Source organism: Stegastes partitus, unplaced genomic scaffold (genome assembly GCF_000690725.1).
Source record: "Stegastes partitus isolate 25-593 unplaced genomic scaffold, Stegastes_partitus-1.0.2 Scaffold2229, whole genome shotgun sequence".
In the NCBI taxonomy this organism is placed as follows: Eukaryota; Metazoa; Chordata; class Actinopteri; family Pomacentridae; genus Stegastes; species Stegastes partitus.
In genome coordinates this window covers 41,866-55,224 of record NW_007579960.1, presented here as the reverse complement: position 1 = coordinate 55,224, position 13,359 = coordinate 41,866, and the positions used below count along the sequence as shown (strand labels likewise).

Genomic DNA, 13,359 nt, shown 5'->3' with positions numbered 1-13,359 from the left:
AGTGTCAAAAAAGAATCAGATGGAGCTATGTCCCCTTTTAGAAACCGCCTCCTCGTGAAGCGATAAACTGCTTCCATTGCTCCTGCAGCACTGCCAACAATCCCTGGAAATGATTGTTGTTCCCTTAATGAGTATCAGTCAGCAGCAGTTCAGGCTGTTTATTCCAGAAAGTGTTGCACAAGGCGACTGCATGTACAAAATAATCAAACCTGATTGAAATCTGGCTGCCGTCCCCATCGAAGGAGTCTCCTCGTGCAGCGATGCTCTGCTCCCAGCGCTCCTGCAACACTCTCTGGAGTCTTGTTGTGTAAATGTGTCCAGAACCACCTGTTACGGGTGTATCGGGGATTTTGAGGTGCATCAGTTCCCACCATCCTCTTCACAGCAGTCTTTTGGTGCAGTGATACTCTGCTCCCGCTGCTCCTGCACCACTGGTCACGCTTCCTGGAAGTCCTGTTCTGGAAGCACATCAGGAAATCCTGGTTCATATGTAGTTACCGTCCCTGTCAAAGCGACACTCTGCTCCNGTGTCTCATCTCTGCTGTCTTGCGTCTTGTTCGACTCTCAGTTTTGTCGTTTTGTGTCTAGATATTTCCGTGTCCTGTGTTTGCGTCACTTTGCGAGTCGTATTTGTCGTTTTGCGTTGTGTTGCTTCACGACTGCAGCTGAAGTATTTCCGTTCGGTTCCAGTGATTCTGGTCCAGAGACTCTTTAATAAAGCAGAAGGACAAAGAAACCTGCAGGAAGCTTTAAATCAGAGTCAGTCTGTCTGAACCGAGCAGCTCAGGAAGCTTTAGCCTGTTTCAGTTTTATTGCTCGATATTAACGCTGAAGCGGCGGATCGGTGGGAACAAATCAGCGACGCTGCTTCTCTCCAGCTTCAGGTTTCTTTGCGGTTCTGTTCAGGAGACGATGATCGGGTTGTAGGAGCTCCTCAGACAGAAGCTCCTCTGAACCCGTCGCCTCCTCCTTTGTTCTGTCAACGCGTCGCCACGTCCAGCTTTGGTTTTCTGAAGCTTCACGTCAAAGCGCCGCTCAGAAAGCACAGAAACAGAGCTGCAGGTTCAGGCTGACCTTTGGAGAAACTTCTCGCTTTTTTATTAATTCCAGCCAGAAATAAAACACAATTGCAGCCAGTTCTGAGGACTTTATCAGTCCAGGAAGCAGCAGGACAAGACGGCGACGAGGAGCGAAGACAGATTCACAACCAGAAAAGGTCTTTTAAATAAAGCTGATTTAAACTATAAACTCCTCTAATTAAATCGTAAAAGTTAAACGTGTATTTCTGATGCTTCAGAGGCACAAAATCCCTCCAATCGCTCTGAACGTGGCTCCAGAGTTCATTCTGTGTCTGAAAAAGTCATTTCTAAGTTCAGCACATTTACACCCAATAAAACCATTTAGTGTTGTTCCTCCTGTCAGAATATGTCTGTTTTATCCTTTAAGGCCTCATTCTGCAGAGAGTTATCACTGGTATTATTATACTACTGTTTACTAGTAAAGTCAGCAGAATTAAACCTGTAATATTAATTAGCTTTGTGTGTTTTACATGAACATCTCTGGTTCAGAAGCGTTCAGCATTTGTTGAAATATTGTGTCATAAAATCATCAGATTTAAAAAGAAAACACAATCTGGTGCGTAAAAGGCAGTTTAAGATAAAAAATAGGAAGTGTTCACAGGAAATTAAAAAAATAAATAAAATTAAATCAGGAGGACTCTTCAATTAATTAATTTCTTACCTGCATGAACCAAACATAAAAAATAAATAAACTACTTCAGAAAATTAAACCGGCGCGACATCGTTTTTAAAATGTCAACTAAAAAATTCACAATTATGGTAATTAATGCACAAAAAATCTTTCAAAATAAAATGAAAAAATCATTTGGAACAACTTTATTTTGACGAGTAATCAGCTTAAAAAGCTCTTCCTGCTGCTGGTTGTGAAATAATTGTTAGAAAGTGAGTTCCTGTAGCTCCGCCTGGTCTGTTGGTTTCACTAGAAGTTGTCTGATTGATGCAAACATTCATTTTCGTTGCCGTTCAGTGAACTATGGAAGGAAGAGGTCCAGAACCGAAGCGCTGAAGCTGCTCAGGACTTTACGTGACGCTGATCCGTGTTTAATCAAAACCTGAATGTTGAGTTTGTGCAAAAATGTTCCTGTTTTTACAACCTGCTGGCAGCAAATTAAACCCACGTCGGCTTTAACTGAATAAAAACCGTGTGGCTTTGGGAGGCCGGGCCGGTCGGGTTGTCGCCGCCGAGCTTCGGTTCTGCAGCGCTGCCGGTGTTGACACAGCGAGTGACGGCTTTAATTTCTGCAGCGCGACAGAAAGCGTTCACGGGCTGATATGAGCGCCGAGACGCCGCCTGCACAGAAGGCAAATTCAAGCAGAAGCGAGCGGCGTGTTTACAAAGCGGCTCGCTCGCTCTCGCAGCTTATTACTGGTGTGATGCTGCAGAAGCTTCACGGCAAACACAAGCTCGACTCGTCAAACAACAGAGCGGCGTCGCTCCAAAAGCAACATGTTGGCTCTCTGATCAATGTGACAACCTGCTCTTATGAAGTGTTTGCTGGCATTAAAGTTAAACTCGCCGGGGAGTTATCAGCGAATCCATCTATTCACACACAAACACGGCGTCGCAGCGCTAAACGCAGGATGACACACTCTCCCCTGCGGAGACGGTGAATCACTTCTTCTTGTGCGGCTCACAAACAGCCTGTTTTCTGCTTCTTTATTTTTTCTTCTCCTCCTCCTTCGGCTTCAGAGTGCCAGGTTGAGGTGGGTGGCCAATTTTAAGTTCTCACCGCGGCCAGTTTCATTCTCAGCTCGTTGAAGGTTTGGTTTGTGACGAGCACAGAGGCTCCTGGGAACACTCAGCAGGGTTAATGCTGCATATGGGCCCACCGAGCCAAAGGAGGCAAGAAGAGCCGGACACGAGCGAGGTTCATGCACGCTTGGATAGGAACAGGAGGTGTGGGGGTTAAACTGTGACTGAGAAGTTCATAGAAAATTAAAACCCTGATTGAAATCTGGCTGCCGTCCCCTTTGAAGGAGTCTCCTCGTGCAGCGATACTCTGCTCCCAGTGCTCCTGCAACATGGAAGTCCTGCTTTGTAAATGTGTCCAGCACCACCTGCTACGGGTGTGTTTGGGTGTGTTGACGTGTATCGGTTGCCAGAAATTTGACTTGTTACATCAAGAAAGTGTCAAAAAAGAATCAGATGGAGCTATGTCCCCTTTTAGAAACCGTCTCCTCGTGCAGCGATAAACTGCTTCCATTGCTCCTGCAGCACTGCCAACAATCCCTGGAAATGATTGTTGTTCCCTTAATGAGTATCAGTCAGCAGCAGTTTAGGTTGTTCCTTCCAGAAAGTGTTGCACAAGGCGACTGCATGTATAAAATAATCAAACCTGATTGAAATCTGGCTGCCGTCCCCATCGAAGGAGTCTCCTCGTGCAGCGATGCTCTGCTCCCAGCGCTCCTGCAACACTCTCTGGAGTCTTGTTGTGTAAATGTGTCCAGAACCACCTGTTACGGGTGTATCGGGGATTTTGAGGTGCATCAGTTCCCACCATCCTCTTCACAGCAGTCTTTTGGTGCAGTGATACTCTGCTCCCGCTGCTCCTGCACCACTGGTCACGCTTCCTGGAAGTCCTGTTCTGGAAACACATCAGGAAATCCTGGTTCATGTGTAGTTACCGTCCCTGTCAAAGCGACACTCTGCTCCCACTGCTCCTGAAGCACTGACTGGAAGCCCTGTTGTGTAAATGAGTCCAGCACCACCTGCTACGGGTGTGTTTGGGTGTTTATGTGTTTCGGATGCCAGAAGTTTGACTTGTTACATCAAGAAAGTGCACAAAGTGAGAACAAGTCCAGATGCAGACAGATCTACATCGTCCCCGTGCAGCGATGCTCTGCTCCCTTTGCTCCTGCAACTCTGCTAACAAGCATCATTCCCATTCGCCACCAGTTCAGGTTTTCTCTTTCTGAAAATGTTGCACAAGGCGACTGCATGTTTAAAACCTTATAACCTGATTTAAATCTGGCTGCCGTCCCCGTTGGAAGTTCTCTCCTCGTGCAGCGGTCCTCTGCTCCCACTGCTCCTGCTACGCCAGCTTGTCAAGCTGCCGTTTTATAAACGTTTCAAGCAACATCTGTGATTTGCTGAATCTTCTAAACTGTGAATCTTCGTGTCCTGAAGCTGACGGAGCCGCATCAGGCAGCATCAAAACATTTAGTGATTTAATGCTCGTTTCATGTGCGTGACCGAGACTCACTCCAGAGACGTCATCAGGACACCTTGAATTACAAACTGCATTATTAAGTTTTATATTCATAGACCTTTCCCTCTCAGTTTGAAGTCTTTGAGACGAGGGTTTGAAAAGCTGAAAACTTTATTTTGACGTTCGCTCTGGTACCCGGTGTCAGTCGGTTTGTCCTGCGGGGGTTCTCGTCCGACTCGCGTTGCACGAGTACAGCTCGCTGCCGGAGAAGAAATAAAACCTGTCAAACGCCTCAAGAACAAGAAATAAATAAAAATGTGCAATCAAAACCGAATAAAGCTGTTGTCAGACTCTTTACTCTGAAGACTGCTGCCTGTGAGGTTCTGAAGCGAGCCCAGCTGTCAAGATCAGCGCAAAGATTATGATAATCCAAGTGTTCTGGTCAGAAAAACGTCCGTCAGCCCAACACGAAGGACGTCTGGTTTCAGCCCAGAGATCTTCAGCTGACGTCACAGAGGAGGAAAGAAACCAGGAAATATTCACGTTTAGGGAACTTCGACTCCAACCGATCATCAGAACGGCCGGTGATCCATTTAACAGTCCAGACTAATTGATTAATTGTTGCAGCTCAAGTCTGTCGAGTGGAGCATTAATCATTGATCGTGTGGAAGTAAAAGAAGAATCGACGAAGAACTCGCTGAGCGACGGTTTAAGCTAATAACCGCGAAGCCTGTCGAGTCCCGACTCTAAACCCGACCAGTTTGAAACCGGTCCGTCGGGAGAAGACGGGTCGAGATGACGGCGGCGCCGCCTCTCATTATTAACCAGCAAACGGCGGCGTAACCTTTGGTGTCAGCAGCCCGCGGGCCGAGCCCATCCATTACGGCGACAGCAGGCGAGACAGTGACAAGCAGGAATCATTAGCGCTGACAAATGGCCGTTATTATGTCACCTCTACTTACACGGGTTATTACGGCGGCGCTGCACGGCGCGCTTATCAAACAGCCGGTGATGAATGCGCGGCGGCCGGCGCACGGACAAGCCGACGCGTGCGCCGGACGATAATCTGCCTTCATATTTACAGCTAATATGTCGGCTAATCAGCAGCTCCGTCATCAGTCTGCAGCTGTCGGAGGGCTGCAGCGAATCCGGCCGCAGGAAAACTTCTGCAGAAGTTTCTCTTCAAAACTTTCTAAACATCCGTCCGATGCCGACGCCGTAGTCCAACAAAATCTGAAGCTTGCATCCAGTTTAACCCTTTAAACTCTACTCAGGTCCAGCAGGCATCACGCTGTTGGTGTTTTATGTAAAATGTCGTCAACTTTCTAAATTCTAACCAATTTCCAGCTTCTTGTTGTTGATTTTTTGCTCCTGTCACATTTTTCCAAATAAAACTGATCGTCACAAAAAATCCAACAATTTTGCTTGTTTTTACAGTTTTATGCTGATAAATGGTGTCAGAAAGGCATTTAAAATAATAATCATAATAATAATAACATCAACAGCAACAACAACAATAATAATAATAACAATAATAATAATAACAACATGCAGGTTGTGTAACGTGAATATAATAAAATATGAAGTCAAGCTTATATTTGGGTGATTTTCCAGCTACAACCAGATTTTTCAGCTTTTACTCCGGTAGATGCTGTTATTTTGGTTTTATTTTTTTTTTTAAATAACCTGCATTTTAAGTTCACAAACAGGTTTGAAGGTTCAGATGATCAACACTTTAAGAATTTGTGAAACTGCAAATATTCTCTGAAAAACAGAAAAGTGTCGAAGTCCTGTTCAACGATGTGAAGAGATTTAATGAAATGTTAGTTTTTTTTATTTTCCTGACGGAAGCAGACGTGACTTCTATCAGGACGGCTGGAAAACAACGTTTTTAATGTTTCCTTTCAGTTGTCGGCTCTGATAAATGCTGTGATTTTGGCAGTTTTTAAGAAAATAACTCCGACTTTCATCCAGTCGGCAGGTTTTGTGAAGTGAGTTGGAGGAAATATCACAATTTGAATTATTCTCCTGATGGAACCACACATCACACACCATCAGTTCAGATACTGTCAGAGAGTTCAAAATCCAACTATTTTTCAGTTTTTGCTGTTTTTTGCTCTGATAAACGGTGTAATTTTGGGATTTTTTCAAAAACAGAACTCATCTTTTCAATCTGCCGACAGGTTTTGTGAAGTGAGTTGGAGGAAATATCACAATTTTATGCTCAGATTTGTTTAATTTTCCCAATGGAACCACTTGTCACACAGGATTTATTCAAGCACCGTCAGAGAGTTAAAAATCTGACAAATTTTTCTGTTTTTACCGTTTTCTGCTCTGATAAATGGTGTAATTTTAGCAATTTTTAAGAAAATTACTCCCACTTTCCCCCAGTCGGCCCATTGTGAGGTGAATTTGATGAAATATCACAATTCTATGCTCAGATTTGATTAATTTTCCCAATGGAACCACATGTCACACAGGATTTATTCAAGTACCGTCAGTGAGGAAAAAATCCATCAAATTTTCTGTTTTTACAGTTTTCTGCTCTGATAAATGGAGTAATTTTAGCATTAAAAAAAATAAAGAAAGGGAAAAAAAACCTTGCATTTTAACCCTGACGAGGATTTTGATGAAATATCCCAATTTCCTGTTTACATTTGATTAATATTCTTGATGGAACCACATGTCACATTTGATCTGTTCAAAGACCAACATAGAGTTGAAAGTCTGCCAAATTTTCTGTGTTTTCAGTTTTCTGCTCTGATAAATGGTGTGATTTTGACATTTAAAAATATTAATAATACTAACTCTCCGTTCAGCGCTGCCGACAGGTTTTGTAAAGTGAATGTGATGAAATGTCACATTTTCCTGCTTAGCGTTTTAATTTTCCTCATGGAACCGCACACTCCACATGTTTTATTTAAGCAACAACAAAGAGCTGAAAATCTGCCAAATTTTTCTGTCTTTTCAGTTTCCAGCTCCAATAAACGGTCGAACCTCTGTCATTATTCTGATTATTTTTTTTAAGGAAATAACATTTCTTTCACGTCCGCCTGCAGCTTCTGGGGGTTCAGAGGGTTAAAAAACATCGTCATGAATAATGAATTAAAGAGCTGCACCAGAAGGGTCATTCGAGGTTCTGAAAATTTAATGCTTCTGAGCCGCTCTTGAGTAGTTGTTGCCTCCCAACAAGCATCAAAAATAAATGGTGGCCTTTCAGAGCTCTTCACAGAATCTGCATCGCTGCCGTCGGCGTCTGAGCGTGTCGCCGCCGCCGTGGTCGCCGTGTTTTCATCGTTCCATCGCCTCGGGGAGCCGCTCGTCCTCCCGCCGAGTCCGATGGCGATGACAACATTTAAGCGTGCGAAGCGCTCGGCCTGCGCTAGCCGTGTGGTCGCGCTTCGCCCGGCGGTTCGTGGCCTGTCAGAGGTTTAGTCCTGCTCTGGGTTCTTTCTCTGAGCCTTTCTCACTGCGATATAAAGTCCTGCATCTCCACGGAGGTGTTAGAACGATAGAAGTCCGTCATTTACTCTACGGAGATGCTCCACCATGATGGATGTGTGTCCAACTACTGGCGTCTCATGTTTCCTGTATTTCTGTGGCATTCGTCTCATTTTGTCTCTCGTTTTGTCTCCTTTTTCTCTCATTTCTTAACATGTTTCTTGTCTTGTTTTATCTCATTTTCTGTCTCACTTCTTGACATTAATGTGTCTCAGTTCCCTCATTTTCCATTTTGTTATGGTCAATTTTTGTCTCATTTTTCACACCATGGATCTCGTTTTTCGTTTTTGGGTCATTTTCTGTCTCATTTGTCTTGTTTTGTCTCCACATGCTGTCGATATTTACCTGTTTACCTTCATAAAACCTTCTGCTCATCATCAGTAGAAAGATGTTCCACCACCATCAGCTGTAGAAAGATGTTCCACCATCATGTAGGAAGATGTTTCACCATCAGCTGGATGCATCTCCACCAACTGGCTCCTCTGTTCTCTGGTTCTGATCCGTGCTGTATTTATTTATGCATCCAGCAGGTGACCATGTCTGAGGAGGTTTTCTGTCATTTTTTGACAAATTTCAAGTGATTTTAGAAACTTTAAAATCATTTTAGGCAGGTTTAAGTCACGTTGGACAAATTTTTCAAAGCATTGAAAGTGGAAGAAAAAAAAAAAAGAGTAAACATTTGTCTCATTTTTCTTGTTTTCTGTCCTGTTTTGTCTCTTTTTGGTGTTTTTATTTCTATTCTTTGGCATTTTGTCTCTTATTTTGTTGTTTTGGGTCATTTTTTAAATCTTGTTTCTCTTTTTGTGTCTAATTTTTAGCGTTTTCTCTCGTTTCTGTTGTTTTGTCACTTCGTTGTTGTTTTTCATCCTGTTTCTGTTGTTTTGTGTCTCATTTTTCTTGTGTCGTCTTTCTGTCATTCAGTGTCCGTCCTTGTCTTGTTTTTCTTGTCATTTTCTGGGTTTTCACAGCTGCTCTGTCTGTATCTGGGTCTTTACTCAGCAGCCTGTGGAGAAATTAGCTCCGGCGCCGCTGCACACGACGAACCGGCCTCTGTTGGGCCTCCGTTGGGCCTCCGTTGGTCCTCCGTTGGTCCTCCGTTGGTCCTCCGTTGGTCCTCCGTTGGGCCTCCGTTCGGACTCCGTCGGGCCTCCGTTGGGCCTCCGTTCGCCCTGCATTGGGCCATGTCGAATGTCTGTTTTGCATTCTGCTGCGTCGTCCTCGATGAATAAACATCAGGGAAGCCGGTCCGTCGTCTTTGGCGACGTCGACGAATACCGATGCTTCTTCCAGAGCTGAACTTTCACCTCGTCGAGCCGCACCGTGACCGAACCGGCGGCTCTCCGGGTTAACGAAGCGGCTGCTCCGACTCCTGAGCAGCCGGTTAACGTGGCTGCTGATTGGTCGGCCGAGGTCAGCTGGTTTCTGGGCCTCGCTCGTGTTTCCTGCCTCGTTTTGTGTCTGGAGCTGATTCAGATTCCAAACACGCTCATGTTCTCATCGCTGTGTGTTTCTGTTCTGTTCTCGGTGCTGCCCTGCTCCTCCTCCTCCTCCTCGTCTGTCTCCTCCCGTCCACGCCGGTTGGCTGCTAAAGGTAAGCGAAACAAACACACCTTCTGCTCTCGTTGGTGCTGCTTTGACATTTAGCAGCTTCATGTTGGAATTTTTTGCACAATTACACCAAAACTCCAGAAACCTTTGAAGGTTCCTGGAGTTCCTCAAGGTTCCTACGAGCAAACAAGGTTCCCTGAACGTCTCTGGAAGCTCCTGATTCCAACAGAGTCTGTGTTTATAGAGCTGTTTTAACGTGGATGTGTGCAACTATAACCCTGATTCCAGATGTTTCTAACTGTGGTTTGACTGGTCAGAAGGATGTTGGTGATATCTGCATTTTAAAGTCCAGTTAGTTGAGTTCAGGGACGTCAGGACTAGAAGTGTCTGACAAGTGGCGTCTGAAACTATTCTTTTTCCTAGTCCAACACGATGCTTTCAAAGTCCCGGAATGATGCTACAGATATCTGGGATGGTAATTCTTACGAGCCAGTGGGTGAGAAGGATGTTGCTGGTGTCTGGTGTTTTAAATCTGGACAGTTATTAGATGTTAAAGAGGTTTGTGATGGTGTTGAACTGTCTGAGGAGGGATGTCAGGACGGGGCTACAGGTAGTGGTGTCTGAAACTATCATAATAACTAAACTACAGAGTCTCTAGCTGTGATTGGTCAGAATGATGTTATAGATTTGACAGTCAAATGTCAATTGGATGTCAAGACTATGTCTATGAAGACTCTCAGTCCTCCACATCATGGTTACTCTCGTAGATTCATCCCAGCAGCAGCTGGACTCGCTTGAGTTCCTTGAAGACGTTTCACCTCTTCGACGTCCTCTGAAACGTCTTCAAGGACCTCAAGCAAGTCCAGTTCCTACGATGAATCTACGAGAATGTCAAGACTACGTTATAGGCGTCTGATAAGTGGCGTCTGAAACTATAACTCTGCAGATATCTGTAGGGGGCGCTTGGTCAGAATGATGCTACGGATATCTGGGTTAAATGTTCAAACCACGACTATGACTAAGGAGGGATGTCAGGACTGTGTTATAAGTACCTGATAAATGGCACTAAACCTCTGAGTAGCCGCAGTGTGATGAGTCATGATGATGCTGTCGATGTCTGTACCTTTAATTCCACCTGGTCAGACTTGGTGAATAAATGTTAAAATGGCCAGAAGTGGATGGAAGTCAGGACTGTGTTGTGTCTGATGAAGCACATCTCTGAGGCGTTGAGGCGTACCTGCTGTTGACATTTTAATTCTAGTCAGCGACACTCAACAAGTAAAGATTAAAGCTGTTAGAGGTTTGTCAGGAAGCGTCTGATGAGTGGTTCATGATTTTTTTCAGTCCAAACTGATTCTCTGACTATGGTCTGACTGGTTGGACGGTACGGCAGCCTGGAAGGGTCATGGAGAAAGAAAGAAATAAAAACAGGGAGAGGGCAAAACTTTCTCGGGAAAGTCACATCAATCTTATTGGACGTTTTGTGAGAACTGTGCCTCTTGCTAAGAACTGATTGAATGTCAATTTCAAAATGAAACTCTTGTACGGGTGGTCGTCCTCCTTTGTCGTTTCTCCAGACTGCCAAGACGACCCACAAGTATATGTACCGAAAGACTTCTTCTTCTTCTATTGATGTGGCGGTTAGCATCCAACGTTCAGGTGCATAACCGGACTGGAGTTACCTCTAGTTTTGTGAGATCTCGCAAAAGATACCTCTATTTTTTTTTTCCTTCTCCCCATTTTTTTTTCTTTCTCCATGTCCCTTCTGGGGCTCCATAAAAAGGACATTATAGATACAGTATGTGGAATAAATCTCTAACTAGTCGCAGTGATGTTGTTGGTATCTGTCAGGACTGGATTATAGGTACCTGATAAGTGGTGTCTGACTACATTTCTGAGTAGTCGCAGTGTATTTAGTCAAAGTTCTGTCGTTGATGTCTGTAAATGTAATACTGTCCTACTGACTGTTTACCAAAGTGTTAAACTGTCTGAGGAGGTTTGTCAGGACTGGATTATGAGAGTCTAGTTCGTGGTGACTGGAACTATTCATTCTACTTCGTCTAACAGTGTTGCTTTGCCGGGTCAGAATGACCCTGGAGACGTCTGTAGTTTTAATTTCTGATGGTTGAACTCGGCTGATAAATGCTAAAACAGCTTCTGTGTTCTCTGTTGGTCGATTCGTGTCGCGACCGAAGCATCTCATCAGCGGCGTTGGTCCATGAACGTTCCGGTGCTTGAAGGTGACCCCAGAACCAGCCCCGGCCCGACTGGTTTGACATGGTCTGGTTTGTTTTCATGCTGGAAAATCGCTGAGAAACACAAACAGAGTCAGATGAGGATTGCATTGATTGTGTTCGAGGTCCTGCTGCCTCGTCTCCTGAGTCACGTTCGAGGCCGTTTGTTTTGTTGAAGCGCTTCACTCGGAGGTCTTTCTGACGGTTAGATCTCCGTCAAAAGGCACGAAAGAATAACACGACTCGCTGTGAAACGAAGCAGTTCAACAGGTTAAACCACAGCGAGTGCACGTGTTCAGGTAGACGTACAGCTGTTGGTGGGCTTTATGTCTTTTTATGGGACAGCTTTAGCTTCTTTTTATCTCCCTTCTGTCATTTTGTGTCTCATTTATGTCATTTTATGCCTTTTTACAGTTTTTTTGTTTTGTCTCGTCTTTAATTTTTCTCGTTTTATGTCGTCGTCTGTGTTGTTTCTCTCATTTCGGGTCCATTTCCCATCATTTTATTTCTGTTTGCGACAGTTTTGTCTCATCGTGCGATAAATATTTAACTGTTTATCCACAAACTCGGCAGGTTTTTCCTCTTTTTTGTCGTTTTGCGTCTCGATTTGGTCGTTTCATGCGTTTCTGTGACACTTTAGTCTCGTAATTTTGTCATTTTTTGTCTCCCTTGTGTCGTTTTATGGTCTTTTTTTTCTGTTTTTTGCCTCTTTGTGGTCATTTTCTTGTGGTAGTGTCTCTGTGGAAGCACTGCCTGCAGCTCAACCTGAATCCTTGTGATGAGAATCTCAGAATTTGTAGTTTGTTTTTCCAGAATCTGGTGCAAACGGTTCATTTTAAGGGAATCTTTTCAATCAGATGTGTGGATGAAGTGACTTTAATCAATCAGAACTAGTTCAGATTGAGCCACATGATGAGTTCAAGGACCTCTGGAAACTTGAAAATCTGACTCTGGCTCTGCTAAACGGTGTCATTTTACGCTTTTTGAAGCGGTCGACGACTTTTGGGGCTCCGTCCAAACCTCCTAAAAAAATCCTTAAAATACATTATCAGTTTTGTGATTAAAAAAATATTGACCCGGCCGGAAAAGTAGTCCATTAAGAGCAAAAAGTAAAGAAGATTTCATCACTCCGGTGGGTTTTTATTGCACTTTCGATCGAGCTAAGTGCAAGTTTTATTACATTTTCGGTAAATTATTACATAATTGGCTGCTGCAGGGACTAATGACGGAAAGCCAGATTTTTTTTTAATGTTTTAATGTTTGTGGGGATGTAATCTTTAAACAGACTCTGAGCTCTGGATCTTTCATCTGCTGTTGGTGTAAATCCGACATGAAGGAGGCGGCGGGTTGAGACTGGGTGGAGCAGATTAACTCGCTCGTCCTCCTCCTCTTTATCTGCCTCCCTCCGATTAGCTGCGAGGGATTGTTTCTGTGTGAATTATCCTCATAGCCGCCTAATAGCGTGGAAATTGATTAAGCAATTAGTGGCAAGCCACTGTATTTAGATCAAAGCAGATCATCGCATTACGTCGCCGCAGATTAACGCTGCCCAGGGCCAAATCGGAAATAACAGCTTCAATAATGGAATCGGAGGAACGCCGCGGCTCCCAACAGCTCCGCCACGACATCGTCCTCTCTTGTTTTATCGCCGTTTTTAATACTTATATGCAGCGAATAACTCAGAGCACTTGTAATGCGCTAAAAGGCTCCGGTTTTATAGCCGGGCCGCGACATTAGGAATCTTTTACATGAAGAAACTGATTTATTTTCAGCCTGCATGTGGCTGGAATTCATTCGCTGCACAGGAACGACGTCCAGAAGATTTTCTGCTGCAGCCGCATGTAGTTC

General features: G+C 44.2%; 1 long non-coding RNA gene across 1 annotated transcript in view; it reads left to right on the top strand.

Moving 5' to 3' along the window:
- Positions 1 to 11,618: 11,618 nt before the first annotated feature.
- Positions 11,619 to 13,359, top strand: part of LOC103374378 (uncharacterized) — a 13,596-nt gene continuing 11,855 nt past the window's right edge. The window contains exon 1 of the long non-coding RNA XR_521123.1: positions 11,619 to 11,629. This is a non-coding gene — a long non-coding RNA (uncharacterized LOC103374378). The remainder of the gene's footprint in view (positions 11,630 to 13,359) is intronic.